The sequence below is a fragment of the Canis lupus genome, chromosome 20 (genome assembly GCF_003254725.2).
Source record: "Canis lupus dingo isolate Sandy chromosome 20, ASM325472v2, whole genome shotgun sequence".
Lineage (NCBI taxonomy): Eukaryota > Metazoa > Chordata > Mammalia > Carnivora > Canidae > Canis > Canis lupus.
This window is the reverse complement of record NC_064262.1, coordinates 13,979,608-13,998,014: the sequence shown is the minus strand read 5'-3', so window position 1 is coordinate 13,998,014 and position 18,407 is coordinate 13,979,608. Positions and strand designations below refer to the sequence as shown.

Sequence of the window (18,407 nt, the reverse complement as noted above, 5' to 3'; positions counted from 1 at the left end):
ATTTGGGTCTCAGCTATGATAGCACTTCTTTAGAAAAGCCTTCACTGACCACCCAGTCTAAATCACCCTCACCTTCTAGCAGTCACTTTCTAATTCCAGTATCCTGTCTATTTTCTTCAAGCACTTTTCACAGTTTGAAGTCATGGTATTCATTTGTGATTTTACATGTTGTCTTCTCCCACTAAAATGTAAATTCCAAAAGAACAGGATCTCATTTATAATCTTCATAAGCATCTTGTATCCACAGTATTCAAAATCCTACCTACTACACAGAAAGTCTTTAAAAATCATTGGCTGGACAGATGAATGAATGAATGAATACTATAACTGCCATCTGCCATAATGTATATGATAACCTCTATTAATCAGAATATTTATCTATCCAAAATAGAGTAGCCCCTTCCTAAATATGTCAGAAAACAGAATTTCCAACACACTGATGAGTGTTACAGCTAGCTACCCCAATGAAATCATTTAAGAAGCCAACTGAAGAGGCCTATATAGAAAGCAAGAAAAACAAATGTAATTTGTATCCACTGGGAACTGACTATCTAGGATAGAGCTGACTAATAGCAAACCATTTACCCTTTTCTTTGGGTTCTAGAGTTGAATTTGTTTATTTTCCCCTACTGTGCTAAAAGCAGATTCTTTTCCTCTCTCTTCTTCCATGGACTCAATGAATTTGCAAAGGAGATAGGATCTCCCTCCTTTTGCTATTCCTTCAGGGTAAAAAATAAAGCTTTTTCCCTCCATGGAAACACAGAGTCACTTCTTTCATAGAGCTTATAACTGACTCACTGAATACTGCAGCCAGAAAAGGTGCTCTTATTAAAATGTTTCCTATATTATGTCAAAAGCCTCTTCAGTCTAATAAATTGTGTTTTTTCTTAAATTGATATATCTAGGTATTATATCTCAGCCAATATTGTTAATACCATCATATGTTCATGTGAAAGAAAATATGTGAACTATTAATGTTTCCCAATTCCTGCTAAGTTATATATTTAACCTTTTAGGGAGTACTTAGGCTTTCTTCTGACAAAAAAAACTTTTAGAGATGTATCGCCCTCAAATTGAAGACAATCACTAGTAAAAAACCAGCAGTTATTTTTGCTTCCTACTTACTTTTTGCCCTTCATAAAAACTCATCCCCAGGGAGCTGACAAATAAAGATAAATTACCAGTCTAGAGCATTCTAACTAACTAAGGCACTGTAGTCACCTAAATGAATCTCAAAACGTACACTTTGCTATGTTAGCTAAAATTTCTCCTTTCTTTGTCTTCTACTACCTGACCTAGAAATACATAACACCAAGAAAAGATTGTAAAATACGGGTTTATTGTCATGCTGACTGTACTTTTGGATTTAATGATACTCCTTGCCTGGAAAAGGGATTGCTCTATGCCTGGGAAAGTCTGTGATGCAAGTTCTGCACCTTCTCTACCTTACAGAAAATTCCTCTTTTCCATATAAAACAGCATATATATGACTTTCAATCAATTCTAGACAATGTGATAGGGTCTGATCAAATCACATATCCACCTAATTTATTTTAAGGACTGCTATTATTAAATACAGAAATATATATCTAATTATAACAGAAATCATAAAAGCTAACATTTACTTAGTTTTTATTATGTGCTAGAAGCTCTTCAATGAGCTACATACAATATATCATTTAATCTTCACCTTCATCCTACAAAGTGGATTTTTAAAAAAGATTTTATTTACTTATTTTAGAGAGAGAGAAAGAGAAAGTGGGGGAGGGCCAGAGGGAGAGAGAGAGAGAGAGAGAATCTCAAACAGACTCAACTGCTGAGCACAGAGCCTGACTCCAGGCTCAATCTCATGATGCCAAGATCATGACCTGAGCCAAAACCAAGAGTTCGATGCTTAACCAACAGCACCACCCAGGTGCCCCATAAGGTGGATATTTTACTACTGTGATGATGAACACACTAAGAACAAGACATTTGAGAGACAGATTGCTTAAGTTCATAACCCAACACTGCCATTTATCTGTGACATGACCTTATTTAAGCCCTCTAGGCTTCAGTTTCTTAATCTGTAAAATGGAAATTTTAGTAGTTATCTACCTCATAGGGTTTTTGTGAGTAGCAGATTATATTTAAAAAAAGACATAACAGGCTTTAAAGAGTTAATGTCACTGCAGAGAACATTACACTAGAGTTTTCCAAACTTTGGGCATTTTTATACCATATACAGAATTTGGGCCACTCGAATGTACCATTTTATTATTAAATATTTAAGACTGCTATTTACTTAATATTGCCCCTTTGCAGTGCAATTCTGACACTATCTAGAGTTAGGTCAAGTTCCAAAGCTAAGGGAACAGTGCTCCACAAGACTAGCTCTCCTTCAGGCACCAACCACAAGCTTCAGGGATCCCAAACAAATTCACTCCCACTGCCTCTTCAAATTTGATAATTTGCTAGAATGATTCACAGAACTCTGCACTAGACATATGATTATAGTTCTACTATAAAGAATACAGTCAGGACAAGCTAAATGCAGAGAAACATAGGACAAGGTGTAGGAGGTTCCCAAACACAAAATTTTCATGTCCTCAGGATGCACATTAATATGTATTACCAACCGGGAAACTCAGCCAGAGCTCAGTGTCTAGAGTTTTTATCGGGTTATTACACAGCCGTGAATGACCCACTGATCACATGACTACACTCAATCTACAACCTACCCAGAGGTTGGGTTGATATCTCTTGTCTTAGAGCCCCAATATTTGAAACATATGGTTGGTTTTAGGGTTTTTTTGTGTATGTTTCCTTTTTTTAGCATGGCACCTATCTATCTTGAAACTATCTAGAAGTCCACTGTGAGCCATTTGTAGCATAAACTGAAAAATCCACAATGAATAACAAAAGCATTTCTATCACTTGGCAATTCCAAGGATTAAGAAGTTATCTCTAAGGAACCAGGGACAAAGGCCAGCTAAATTCTTTATTATGAAATACTTTTCAATCAACTCACTTTTTGCCTGAAATAAACATGTCATCATTGTAAGCAATAACATAATGTAATCACAGGTTTGATGTGCTAGTCATAACTTTTCTAATATATAATAAGAGAGATAAGTAACTTAAAATTGAAAATGTTTATCTGCATGTCATCCCAAATCATCTCATATCACCATTTATGCATTTATTTTTTAAGAGCTAAGTTTTTACATTATTTCCCCAACAAATCCTTACTATTTTATTTTATGTGTTAGATGTGTTCCATATATAAGTAAAATTGGATTGTGTGAGCTATGAGGAACTGTCAGAGTCACATTGTCCTTTCTTTTCATTTTATACATATGGAAACTAAGACCCAGCACAGGGAAGTGATACATCCAAGTTCACACAGGTAGGATTCCATCTCAGTCTTTTGATCTCCAATACAGGGATCCTTTTACTACTTTAAGTGAGCTCCTTTGGAATTGCTCTAAGGGAGAGAAGTTAGGGTAAGCCTGGCATGCTTTGTACTAAATACTGATGGCATCCTAAGCAGGGTGCAATGTGCAAAGTGCTGAGGATGGTGAGTTGGGCTGACCAGCTCTCCAATCCATGAACCAAGTTAAGTCAGCTGGTTTGCTGCCATTCAGGGACCGATTGCTATTTTTTCCCCCGGTATTTAGTGGACACTTTCTTGTTATATCCTTCCTTATTCCAGCCTGCAGGCTTGGAGAAACCCATTTGCAAGATCTCCTATTCATCTATTTCAACATGAACCTTAAAAAATAATAAGCACAATGTGGTGAACATGAAACTGAAGAAAAGCTGGCATAAAGAATTTGCATTTAAAAAGCAAAAAGGCAATCATCTTAGGAACTTTCCTCAATCTTGCTAAACAACTCCACTCTGCACAATAATGTTATTTGTCATTTGCCTAATGGGAATGATAAAGTGAGGGCAGAGACAGGCATCTATTTGTAAGATTCAACATTGATTTTTTTCCCCCTTACATATGTGCCCAGACACAGTTGTGGTGAATAATCTTTTAAAAATGTAAAAATACATTAAATAGATGAATGAGCCTCCAATAAATGTGTACATGAAGAGTTCTTTATTTGACACAGCTTTCTGCCATGAAAACTAAATGCATTCCTGGAATACACTGCAAGTAATCTCTTGACAGCTACTATTTTGGACAGTGATATTTTATACCCATGTTTAAAGTAAACTCTGATATGTTTTGACTCATTGTTCTTTCTCTTTTTTTGTTCACCCAGTATCTAAATCCTGCGATAATCCTTTGCAAAATCTCCCTTTGTCGTCCTCCTTGCCTCTCCTTTTGTCGTCACACTGTCCAACCTTCCTTTACTTTGTTTCTGGATAACAGAAAAAAATTCTGAGCTGGTCATTCTGGATCCAGGGCCTCCTAACTACTCACTTCTCTGTGTAGTGATGCTCTTCATCAGTCCTTGAGGTCATTAGGTCACTGCCCTTGCTAGAAAGGCTGTATACTGTGCTAGGACTCAGAGGAGCTGATCTCAAATCCTGACTCTTACACTTATTAGCTGTGGAACTTTAGGCATGTGAATTTATCTTTCTGAGCCACAGTTTACATATCTGTGAAAGGAGGATGAATTGCATACCTCCTAAAGTTATTATGAGAATTAAATGAAACAACCCATGTAAAGTGTTTAGCACAATGCCTGGCATGTTGTAAATGTCCAATAAGTGGTAGCTATAAAAAGCTATGTTATCTATTGAACCAAGCCTAGGGTTTTTTAACTATATTGCAAAACTCTCCAAAACCGAAGCCATCTCCCATGCCTTTATGCTTTTGTTATTTATTTCTTAAGCAATGTAACCAATGAATGACTCAGTCTAAGCCTGAAAAGACTGAAACTCTGAGCAATCTGTCCCCAAGGAACTATGTTCCTGTTACAAAGCACATGCAAGGCACCCCAATATACCATTTTATTAATTTCCATTCAGTCCCAGGTTGGCCAAGCCTAATTACCAGTGTCAAGGAGTCACCACTTGTCACCCCAGATGAAGCTGCCTGCTGATCATGTTGGTAGAAATACAAACCTCCTGAGTCTGATGCTAGTCCTACTAAAGGATGAGCTCCAAGATCATCAGAGGTCAGAATCTTTGCCTGGCTCGTGAGATTTAAACCTTCACACTGCCCTGTTTTCATATGTGCTGAGCCTCTCTCCCCAGCTCAACTATGAGTTGCTTGAAGATAGAGAAAACCTCTCATATATCTTTTGTCATGTCCAGGGATAAAATTCACTTTATAAATGACATAAAGGAGTTGTTTTGATTTGGTCTTTGGTCTGAAACACAGTGCCCAGTCAAAGATAGAGTAGACCAAGCACTATTTCCTTCCTCACCTTTCCTACTCCTTCCTTCTGAAAATTTAAGTGAAAGGACAAAATTGTGCCTGATGAGGAAACTTTCAGTTTCAAGTAACAAGAACCCAATTCAAACTAGCCTTAGCAAATAATAATAATAATAATAATAAGAAGAAGAAGAAGAAGAAGAAGAAGAAGAATTTACTGGCTCACTAATTAAAAATTTGATGCAAGCAAGTCTAAATTCAAGCAAGTCTAGCTCTAATGATATCAAGAACTTGTCTCTTTCCATCTGCCTGATATCATGAAGATCTCCAGCAACTCCAATCTTACCTCCTATCATCCTAACTAGTAAAAAAATAAAAAATAAATAAATAAATAAATAAAAAGTTTCTCCTTTCCAGAATTTAGGCCCACTGGTTTGACTGGCTAGTCTTGAGTCCCAAGCCCTCTGCAAAACTATTTATTGTATTTGGGAGAGAGCAGAGCCCTGGAGTGATAATCTCCTCCTAACTGAATGCAAATGAGCGAAAGATAGTTCCCTAAGAAAAAACTAGAGCTGTTCCAAATAAAAGAGAAATCCACATTGGCTAGAGAAGAAGATATTTATTAGGCCATCCAAGGCTCTAAACCTTTCAGCTACCTTTGGAGCTGTTTAGCAACTTAAAGACTGGGTCAATTCCACTGACAAATCCTTAGGGCATACTTCCCTCTGCAGTTAGAGTATCATTTACATAACATATCCCAAGGGTAAGTTGCTCCTAAGTTATACATCTTCCCTGTTCGTGTTTGTAGTGTTCCTGTTTGGGTTCTTAGGTCCTTGAAGAGCTGATCTGTTAAAGCTGGATCTCACAAGACACTGGCTCTGGCTGGTCTAAGGGCAAATGGAAGAGGATAATAAAAGCTTAACTGGAGTTTGAGTTTTGCTACAATCAAGTCAAATGTTCCCTCTCTTGATGTCACAGGGTTCCTTCTACTTCCTTCTGTATATTTCAGTCAGTCCATCATCAATTAACATTTATTAATTGCTTATATGGGGCAAGCACCAGGGTGAAAGTAATGTGAAGGCATGGAGGTACAAACAGGAGATTTTAAAGATCTGCAAGCAGGGCAGCCCTGGTGGCACAGCGGTTTAGTGCTGCCTGCAGCCCAGGGTGTGATCCTAGAGTCCCCGGATCGAGTCCTACCTTGGGCTCCCTGCATCGTGCATGCTTCTCCCTCTGCCTGTGTCTCTGCCTCTCTCTCTGTCTCTATGAATAAATAAATAAAATCTTTATTTTTAAAAAAAAAAAAAAGATTCTCTCCCTCTGCCTCTACCCCTCCCCCTGCTTGTCTCTGGAAATAATAAATAAATAAATAAATAAATAAATAATAAATAAATAAATAAATTTTAAATAAAAAAAAAATAAAGATCTGCAAGTAGAGTGGTAGGGGAAGGCTGGTGTTTTGGAGGTGTTGGTGGGAAAAGAGAAGCAGTATGAGATGAAGCCAGAGGCAGATAGATGGAGTAGATGTGTAGATGGGCCAAGTACATTCCTCTTCAAGAAAAGTCTTGCTCTTTGGTTGCAGGGAGTACAATCTGCAGCTGGACTCCCATGATCAGCACGTTACGGTGGCCCTCAGTTACAGAGAGTTGTTTTTCCAAGTTTTTATTCCTGGGGCAGCCTACAGGGGCTAAAGGCCTGCTGTTTGCGGCCTAAAGGGGAACACTCTGATAGACAGAACTCCTCCAGAACCTCCAATGGGTAGGTTAACCAAGGCCATGTCAAGCCTGCGTCATAGTTTGACTTCTTTTCTTCAATACTGCTTTCCCTCCTTATTTTCATTGGCATTACTCTCCAGTAAATATCTGGAACCCCAAACTCCATCTCACTTCTGCTCCTAGAGAGCTCAACTTAGACACCAGAATGGATCACACCACAATAAGTTTTGTATATAAAGCTGAGCCTGTACCTTTGCTCAAGAATTTCATAAGGATGGGATGCCTGGTGGCTCAGCAGTTGAGCATCTGCCTCTGGCCCAGGGCATGATCCTGATCTGGGGATCGAGGTCCGCATCAGGCTCCCTATGAGGAGCCTGCTTCTCCCTCTGCCTATATCTCTGTCTCTCTCTGTGTGTGTCTCTCATGGATAAAAAAAATAAATAAAATCTTTAAAAAAAAGAATTTCATAAGGAGAATCAATGCATGAACTATGCTCTATGAACTTTTAGTATCTCCCAAAGTTTGAAATAAACACCCTGACTTGTTACAAAGGTGGGAAAACAAAGAATAAAAATGACTCTATTGTATACATTGAACAACCATTACTGAGTGCCTGTTTAGGGGAAAAACTGAGGCATCAGAGATACATAAGGTAAAACATGGCACATGGGAGATAGTCCCTGAGAAGTTTCAAACTGGTTTTGAGAGTACATGTGAGCCAAAGAGACAATGTGAAAATGAAGATCTAAAACACACTATTGTAGGATGTGCTTTGTATTAGTTTCCTAGGGTTACTGTAACAAAGTACAAACTGGGTGGCTTTAAGCAATAGAAATTTATTCCCTCACAATTCTGGGGACTAGAAGCCCAAAATCAACATTCAGCAGAGCCATGTTCCTTCTGAAGGTTATAGGGAAGCATGTGTCCTCAATTCTTCCCAGCTCCTGGTATTGTTGGCAGTCCTTGGCATTTTGGGTTTGCCTCTATCATCACATGGTGTTCTCCCTGTGTGGTTGTGTCTCTGTTTTCTCTTCTTATAAGGACACCAGTCATATTAGAATGGGGCCTATCCTAAAGTGATATGACTTCATCTTCACTTGATGACATCTGTTAAGACCATATTTCCAAATAAGGTCATAGTATGAGGTTCTGGGGTTAGGGCTTCAACATATCTTTTTGGCGGACACAATCAAACTCACAACAGGCTTTAATAAGAATGTCATTGCCTAGACAGGTAATCATCACAATGGTTAGAAGCACCAGTTTTAGAGTCAGATAGTCTAGTGTTGAAATTTTGGCTTTCCACTTACGACATGACACTGAACAAGTTACTTTCTTCTCTAAGTTGAAATGACCTTATGTGTAAAACAGGAATGATAGCAGTATGTGTTCACCAAGATCCCTCTCTCCTCTTCCTCCAGTCACACTCCCTACTGATGTTATACACGGTCATTTGATTTTCTGTGGCTGATTCTAACAGAAGTGATATATGTCATTCCAGTGTAGAAGTACTGAAGAGTTTAGCACCCCATTCTCCTGGCTTTCATCCCTGCCATGGCTAACCCTAAAGGTTTGTGTTGAGATAATAGCATCATCCTCCATCAGCCTACCTTCCTAAATGATAGTGATAAACAAATACTCCCATTTATCTGCTGAAGAAATGTAGTGTGAAAATGTAGTGTGAACAAGGAAAATCTTTGTTCCACTTAGCCTTTGGGATTTGGGTATTATTTGTTACTATAGCATAACCTACCTTGTCCTGATAGTGTTTACCTCAAAGGACTGGTATGAGGCTTAAATAAGATGAAGCATATAAAGTGTTCAGCATGGTGCCTAACACATAAGAAGCTTCAATAGTACTATTTTTATTTTGCCTAAGGGAGCAGATATATTGCAGCATTTACATAGCAAAAATTCTGTGAAGGTCCATTCTCCTTCTATAGTATGGGGGGGGGACTCATATTCAACAGTTATTATATCTCTCTACAATGGTAACATTTATTGAATGCTTACTATGTGCCAAGTGCTGTTCTAATGGCTTTACATGCATTAACTCATTTAATCCTACATCTACCACAGGAGATAGGTACTAGGATTATCCTTTTTCACAGGTAAGGAAATTAAAGCACAGCAAGGTTGAATAACTTGCCCAAAGTTATAAAGCCAGGAGATGGCAGATCAGTAGTTGTACTCACACAATCCAGCTCCAGCCTGAGCCCTGCCCTAGACTCACATTCTTACACAAACAAGTACAAACAACAGAGCATGTTTGAGAACTTTCCAGGACTCTCTTGGAAGGGAAAGCAGAAGTAGAGGAAGAAGCATCTTGCTTTCAAGATGCCCCAGGGTCAAATTACCCATTATCCCAGGAGAGTAACAAAATGCTTTTCGGTCTCATCTGCTAAACTCAGGCAAGCTGGATACAAAACATTTGCAACCTAGGGACATCGTTTTGCAGTGCCATTATGAACAGACCAACACATTTGGTTTTAGCTAGACATTTACAAAAAAGCAGGGCACACCGCCTTGAGACTGAGCACACACATAGGAGTGACAGATGCTGCCCACGAAGGCTACAGGCCCTTGTTCTCCAAGGCTGCAGGAGAGAGGGAGTGATGTAGAATTCCTCTGGAATTTAGAAATGATGGATTTATAACAGCCCCCTCAAATTGATTCCATCTGAGTTTATGTGGGTTTGGCCCTTGTCCCTGCCTTCCCTGAAAAGCCCTAGAATGGCAGGTAATGAGAGTACAAAGCCTTTTCCAGAGCCAAGTTCTATTTGCTGAAATCACCCCAGGATCTTGGAGTCAGAAGACCAGATGCATATTTTACATGCCATGGTTTCCAGGGAGAAACATTTAGAATGGCCCATCTGTATTAGTGTATTAGTTTCCTAAGGCTACCATAGCAAAGTATCAGAGACTAGGTGTTTTAAACAACATAAATTTATTTTCTCACAATTCTAGAAGCCAGAAGTCCAAAATCAAGGTGTCAGCAAATTTGGTTTCTTCTGAGGCCTCTCTGCATGTCAGGCAGATGGTGACCTTCTCACTGTGTCTTCACATGGTTTTTCTTCTGTATCTATGTGCTAATGTCCCATGAGAATGCCTACCCTAATGACCTCATTTTAATTTGATTACCTTTTTAAATAACACATTCTGAGGTAGTAGGGGTTAGGATTTCAACATATGAATATGGAGAAAACAACTCAGCTCATAATATCATCCAGTAGAGCAACTATAGATCTTTAACTAAAATAAATAGTTCCACAACCTCTTAAATAAGGGACTTGGTTCTGTATCATTCTGGTTGGAGATTATTACTCGAATTTACAGCTTGTTTTGTTCAATCAGCTATTCTTTCTTTATTGTGAAAAAGGAGTGAATTAGTGAAAAAGCTAATGCCCTTTGTGATAGTGACTTTGTGGTCAGAATCAAATAGAGGTGGCTACCAGCTGGTCATACTGAACATACATGTTCACATATGAGTAATCTCATATCCAATAATACCCTATATTTCCACATAGCCCTTCACAGTTTCAATTACTTTTATCTTAATTATCTTTCTATCTTCACATCATGTTATAGGTTAGGCTCTGAAGATCCCCAGAAAGAGGAGATAACTCATTTCACATCACACAGCTACATGGAAACAGAGTGGGTGGAGGCAAGAACACTAGTCTCTGGAATCCTAGTAAAACTCAGTAATTCAATAAGCATTATTATCTGTTTTCTGGATTTTTTTTTTTTTATTAAATGGCCACTGCAGTTAGAGGCTTATAGCTACAATGGCAAATGGAGTAATGGCTCCAAATAAGAGAAATTGTTCTTTCATAAGTAATATATATTTTTTTCAGAAAGATTTATTTGGACTTGATAGGCTAGGATTTCTCAGCCTCAGCATTATTGACACTCTGGACCAAATACTTCATTGTTGGTGAGAGCTGTCCTGCACATTTTAGAATATTTAGAGGAATCTTTGGCCTCTAGATGCCTGCAGCACACACCCACTCCTACACCAGCTGTGACAACCCAAAATATCTCCAGGTATTGCCAAATGACCCTTTGGGCCCCAAATCATCAATGGTTGAGAACCACTATTCTAAGTCAAAGAGAAACTATCCCTGCAAATGTTTTAAAAATATACATAATTAGGGCACCTGGAGGGCTCAGTCAGTTGAGTGTCCAACTCATGATCTCAGCTCAGATCTTGATTCCAGGGTCATGAGTTCAAGTGCTATGCTGGGCTTCATACTGGAGCCTACTTTAAAACAAAAAGTATATATGATTAACATGTACTTTTACAAACCAACTTAACCATCATATTTATACTCAACTTAGGTTCAGTATTCTATTCCTTCTTCTCTGTCCAACGACCACCAAATGGAGAAAGCAACTTCTTTTTTTTAAATAAATTTATTTTTTATTGGTGTTCAATTTGCCATCATACAGAATAACATTCAGTGCTCATCCCGTCAAGTGCCCCCCTCAGTGCCCGTCACCCATTCACCCCCACCCCCCGCTCTCCTCCCCTTCCACCACCCCTAGTTAGTTTCCCAGAGTTAGGAGTCTTCATGTCTGTCTCCCTTTCTGATATTTCCTACCCCTTTCTTCTCCCTTCCTTTCTATTTCCTTTCACTATTATTTATATTCCCCAAATGAATGAGACCATATAATGTTTGTCCTTCTCCGACTGACTTACTTCACTCAGCATAATACCCTCCAGTTCCATCCACGTTGAAGCAAATGGTGGGTATTTGTCATTTCTAATGACTGAGTAATATTCCATTGTATACATAAACCACATCTTCTTTATCCATTCATCTTTCGATGGACACCGAGGTTCTTTCCAGTTTGGCTATTGTGGACATTGCTGCTATAAACATCGGGGTGCAGGTGTCCCGGCGTTTCATTGCAGCTGTATCTTTGGGGTAAATCCCCAGCAGTACAATTGCTGGGTCTAGGGCAGGTCTATTTTTAACTCTTGAGGAACCTCCACACAGTTTTCCAGAGTGGCTGCACCAGTTCACATTCCCACCAACAGTGTAAGAGGGTTCCCTTTTCTCCGCATCCTCTCCAACATTTGTGGTTTCCTGCCTTGTTAATTTGCCCCATTCTCACTGGTGTGAGGTGGTATCTCATTGTGGTTTTGATTTGTATTTCCCTGATGGCAAGTGATGCAGAGCATTTTCTCATGTGCTTGTTGGCCATGTCTGTGTCTTCCTCTGTGAGATTTCTGTTCATGTCTTTTGCCCATTTCATGATTGGATTGTTTGTTTCTTTGCTGTTGAGTTTAAGAAGTTCTTTATAGATCTTGGAAACTAGCCCTTTATCTGATACGTCATTTGCAAATATCTTCTCCCATTCTGTAGGTTGTCTTTTAGTTTTGTTGACTGTATCCTTTGCTGTGCAAAAGCTTCTTATTTTGATGAAGTCCCAATAGTACATTTTTGCTTTTGTTCCTTTGCCTTCGTGGATGTATCTTGAAAGAAGTTACTGTGGCCTAGTTCAAAAAGGGTGTTGCCTGTGTTCTCCTCTAGGATTTTGATGGAATCTTGTCTCACATTTAGATCTTTCATCCATTTTGAATTTATCTTTGTGTATGGTGAAAGAGAGTGGTCTAGTTTCATTCTTCTGCATGTGGATGTCCAATTTTCCCAGCACCATTTATTGAAGAGACTGTCTTTCTTCCAGTGGATAGTTTTTCCTCCTTTATCGAATATTAGTTGACCATAAAGTTGAGGGTCCACTTCTGGGTTCTCTATTCTGTTCCATTGATCTATGTGTCTGTTTTTGTGCCAGTACCACACTGTTTTGATGACCACAGCTTTGTAGTACAACCTGAAATCTGGCATTGTGATGCCCCCAGATATGGTTTTCTTTTTTAAAATTCCCCTGGCTATTCGGGGTCTCTTCTGATTCCACACAAATCTTAGATAATTTGTTCTAACTCTCTGAAGAAAGTCCATGGTATTTTGATAGGGATTGCATTAAACGTGTAAATTGCCCTGGGTAACATTGATATTTTCACAATATTAATTCTGCCAATCCATGAGCATGGAATATTTTTCCATCTCTTTGTGTCTTCCTCCATTTCTTTCAGAAGTGTTCTATAGTTTTTAGGGTATAGATCCTTTACCTCTTTGGTTAGGTTTATTCCTAGGTATCTTATGCTTTTGGGTGCAATTGTAAATGGGATTGACTCCTTAATTTCTCTGAGAAAGCAACTTCTGAGTCCAATACTTAACTCCCGCATGCCCAGTTGCTTCACCTATGGTCTTTGGGTCTCCTCATTTCTTGAACGCTTACAACTCTTGAATCTGTGCTACTCATTTTCGTTCAGTAACACAAAATGGGTTTGAATTCTTAATTGAAAATTATTTAACAGTGGTACTTATATCAGCGACTCAAATATATATATATTTAAAGGTGGGACCTAACTACTGAACTACTGTATCATGATCTGTTTATCTTAGAAAGTAAATTCTAATATATGTCAATGCACCACCCAGAAATTCAACAGCTGAGAATATTTTCAAAAGAAAAGCAAGACAGAGCTGTAAGGTAAAGGTAGAATAATTTGGTCTTGCAAAACTTGATTCTAATTTTTTTTAAGTTAAGCGTTAGATAAATCGTATATGGTAGTGGCATAAGAAGCCAAAGAAATGAATGGAAAAGGATGCATAGCAATCATACTTCAGTATATAAGAACATTTAATAGAAATAATAATGACCAATAAATGTAGGAAACTAAGTTTAATGTTATTAATATCAAAGAAATGCCAATTAAAACATCAAAAATACTCCTTCAACAATCAAATGGCATATTTTAGGCAGAAATTTGTAAAATTATAATACTAACCAAGAGAAGCATTCAGGAAAGTTGACTTTGTAACTAACTGGTTTCTGGATTTGGATAATAAAATAATACTTTTAACTAAATAATGAGATATTGTTTTTTTGAAATATTGTTAAAATAATAAATATAATTCATTTTTTAAAAGTGTAACCATAAAACATGCTCTGTGTGTGTGTGTGTGTGTGTGTACTTTTTTTCTAAGGATTTTATTTATTTATTCATGAGAGACACAGAGAGGCAGAGACATAGGGAGAAAGAGAAGCAGGCCCCCTGTGGGGAGACACATGTAGGACTCAATCCCAGGACCCTGGAATCACAACCTGAGCAAAAGGCAGATGTTCAACCACTGAGCCACCCAGGTGCCTCTATATATATCATGGTTAAATCAATCCTTATCATTAACCGTTTACAATTTTTGTTAAAATAAGTAATAATATGGGGCTCATGGGTGACTCAATCAGTTAAATGTCCAACTCTTGATTTTATTTCAGGTCATTTCCCAGGATTTGAGGTCCTGGGAACCATCCCCAGGTTACACTTAACAGGGAAACTACTCGACATTCTCTTTCTCCCTTTGCCCCTCGCCCTGATCATACATGCTCTATCTCTCAAATAAATAAATAAATAAATAAATAAATAAAGAATACATTAATTAATTAATTAATTTTTAAAGTTATAATGCAATAAATATACCTATAGATTATTGTTTGTATGCATATCTATTGCATTTCTGGAAATCAAATGATTGGGTCAAAGCTCATGAATACTTTTAAGACTTTTGATTGTTCTTGGATTCCCTCTAGTACTAACATATCAACTCATACTCCTTGTCTAAGAGTAAAAAAGTATAATAGCTTACTTTGTTTCTCCACCCATATCTCCCATGACTATTTCTGTGATCATATGTGAATGTGCTAACACTAAAAGTTATCATTTTAAAATTTCCGCCAAATAATTCTCTCCTTAATAGATGACGAATAGTATATCTTGATGTTTAAGTTGGATTTTTTATTATTAGAAGTTGGAGCCCTTAACACGCACATTTTCCATTTATATTTCTACTGCTTGTTATCTGTCCAATCCTAAAACTTCAACATGACATTTTGATTTGAAGTGCCTTCCAATATATTTTAATATCTAGGGAGGCAAGTTTCCCCTTCATTTCTCTTCTTGTTCAAAATTTTCTTGGTTTGTTTCCAAATTTCTCTCTCTCTGTTCCTTTCTTCTGTCTTCTCTTGTGTCCTGATGGCTTTCTTTAGTGTTATGTTAAGACTCCTTTCCCTTTTTTCTACCTGTATTTACTAGAAGTTGCTGCTTTGTGGTTACCATGATGTTCACATATATCATACTATGTATATAACAGTCCATTTTAAGTCGATAGCAATTCAAATTTGAACATATTGCAAAACTCTACATTTTTACTCCCTCCACATACATTTTATGTTTTAAATGTTACTTTTTACTTCTTTTTAGTTTATATATTCCTTAACTAATTATTGCAGTTTTAGTTAACTTTATTACTTTTGTCTTTTAACCTTCTTAATAGCTTTATAAGTGATTAGTCCACTACCTTTATTATATATAATCTTTTTCCAGTGACATTTTTACCTTCATATGTTTTGTTTTTAATGCCATTTCTTTTCAGCTTAAAGTCCCTTTTATTATGTCTTGTAAGACAGGTTTAATGGTGATAAAATCCTTTAACTTTTGCTGGTTTGGAAAACTCTTTTATCTCTCCATCAAATCTGAATGATAATTTTGCCAGATAGAGTATTCTTGGGTGGGAGTTTTTTTCTTTTTTCCTTTCAGTACTTTGAATATGTTTTGTTAGTCCCTTCTGGTTTGCAAAGTTTCTGCTCAGAAATCTGCTGACAGCCATATGACGTTTCTCTTGCACATAACAATTTGTTTTCCTCTTGCTGTTTTTAAGATTCTCTCTTTATCTTTTGATGTTTTAATTATAATGTGTCTTGGTGTGGCCCTCTTTGGGTTCCTCTTATTTGGAACTCTCTAGGCTTCTTGGATCTGGATGTCTGTTTTCCTTTCCTGGGTTGCAAAGCATTTTAACCATTATTTCTTTTTTTAATTTAATTTAATTTTATTAAATATTTTATTTATTTATTGATGAAAGACACACAGAGAGGCAGAGACATAGGCAGAGAGAGAGAAGCAGGCTCCACACAGGGAGCCTGATGTGGGACTAGATCTGGGACTCCAGGACCACTCCCTGGGCTGAAGGCAGGCACTAAACCGCTGAGCCATCCAGGGATCCCCCCATTATTTCTTTAAATAAGTTTTCTACCCTTTTCCCTCTCTCTCCTCCTCCTGGGTCCTCGATAATGCAAATGTTTTCTGGTTGATATTGCCAAAGAGCTCCCTTAAGCTATTTTCATTTTTTAAAATTCTTTGCTCTTTCTTTTTGCTGCTCTGAATGAATTCCACTGCTTTATCCTCCAGCTCCCTGATCTGCTCTGCTTGATGCAGTTTGCTGTATGAACCCTCTCGTGTCTTTTTCAGTTCAGTTACTGTATTCTTCAGCTCTGTGACTTCTGTTTGGTATTTTCTTATGTCTCCTACCTTTTTGTTGAAGTATTCACTATGCTCATTTATTCTCCCCTTGGGTTTGGTGAGCATCTTTATGACTATTACATTTATTTCTTAATGATTATAACCATATCATTAAGGTATTTTTCTGACGTTTTGTTTTGTTCTTTAATTTGGAACATATTTCTCTGTTTCCTTATTTTGCTTGGCTCTCTATGTTTGTTTCTGTGTATTAAGTAAAGGTTACTTCTCTCAGTCTTAATAGAGTGGTCTTGTGTAGATGATGATCATTCTCATTCAACTTTGCCCTAGCTCTTGCTCATCTCTTGAACCTTGTGATTGTCTAAAATCACATGATTTATTCTTAATATGTCCCCATTGTTGGGGATATGTTAAAACCCATTAGTGATACAAGAGGAAGACTCTCATTTAGCACCTACATTCAGGCTGAATGGAAGCCAGACTCTCAGGCAGCAGCTTTTAAAGTGTGCATGTATACAGACATTTCTCCAAAGGAGACATAGAGATGCCCAAAGACACATGAAAAGATGCTCAACATCATCAGCAGCAGCCAGATGTAAACCTAACACCTGTTAGAATGGCTAAAATAAAAAATACAAGACACGGCAATTTTGCCAAGGATGCAGACAAAAAGGAATCCTTGTGCACTGTTAGTGTAATGCAAACTGGTACAGCTTCCCTGGAAAAATGGTACAGAAGTTCCTCAAAAAATTAAAAATAGAACTATCCTATGATCCAGTAATTACACTACTGGGTATTTACCCCCAAAAGCAAAAACACTAATTCAAAGGGATACATGCACCCATTTATAGCAGCATTATTTACAATAGCTAAACTACAGAAGCAGGCCAGGTATCCATGGATAGATGAATGGATAAAAAAGATGTGAGATATATATCATGGGATATTATCCAGCTGTAAAAAAAATATGAAATCTTATCATTTGCAACAATGTGGAAAGTATAGAAAGTATAATGCTAAGGGAAATAAGTCAGTCAGAAAAAGACAAATACCACGTGATCTCACTCATATGTGAAAGTTAAGAGACAAACAAATGAGCAGGAGAAAGAAAAAAGGAGAGCAAGACAAACCAAAAAACAGATTTTTGACTATAGAAAACAAACTGATGGTTACCAGAGAAGAGGTGGTAGATGGAGAGATGGGTGAAATAGGTGATGGGGATTAAAGAGTACACTTATCATAATTTTAAAAAATAAAATAATAAAACAAAATAAAATAAATGAAGTATACAAATACACACAGTCCTATGGAACCACAATTATAATCCCTGCTAGCCTCCAGACCAGGAGATCTGGAGGTGTCCCCTGGGTTACAGTTGCAAAAACTGAGACTCAGATGAGTGTATAAATTACTTTTTGGAAAGTTGAGCTTTAGAATGGCCAAAGGGTTGTGCAAGGATGGTGTCTCCCTGCTTACATTCCCTGGGAGCACTTCCTTACTCTCTGTGTGGGAAACCTGAAGCCTGTCCCTTAAGCTGAAGTTCCAGGCTAAGTAAATAAGACTTTCTCACAGGAAGACTGAGGTGTGTTTCAGCCTGCTGTCTGTGTAGTGCCCTGGGGGTGGTAGCCTGCCAAGAAGCATCTTTCCAATTGTTTTAGTCCCTTGGAGCTCCAGAATGCCAGCCTTCTTGGCCATCACCGTCAGGCAATCAAGGGGTGTCCCTTGTGTGGGTTGCATGTATCCACTGACTTTAGAAAGACAGCTGGAGAGTGCTGGGGACAAGGCACGGTTGTTGGCTTCAGAAAGGCAGCAGGAAAATGTCTTGACTGTGCTTGCCCGAAATCTTCAGCAACACAGCAGGAAGAGTTCCTTGTCTGTGTGTGTGTTGGCTTTAGGCCAGTAGTGGGAGAAGGCTGCCACTGCTAGCACTCATCAGCCCTAGCCAGGGGACAAGGGAGTATCAGAAGTGCCCACGCTTGTAGACTTTAGCTTAG

At 38.0% G+C, this 18,407-nt stretch overlaps 1 long non-coding RNA gene across 1 annotated transcript in view; it reads right to left on the bottom strand.

The window, feature by feature from the left end:
* LOC112662724 (uncharacterized) overlaps positions 1-18,407 on the bottom strand; it is a 99,728-nt gene that overhangs the window by 37,119 nt on the left and 44,202 nt on the right. Inside the window, exon 4 of the long non-coding RNA XR_007404346.1 lies at positions 11,189-11,292. This is a non-coding gene — a long non-coding RNA (uncharacterized LOC112662724). The remainder of the gene's footprint in view (positions 1-11,188; positions 11,293-18,407) is intronic.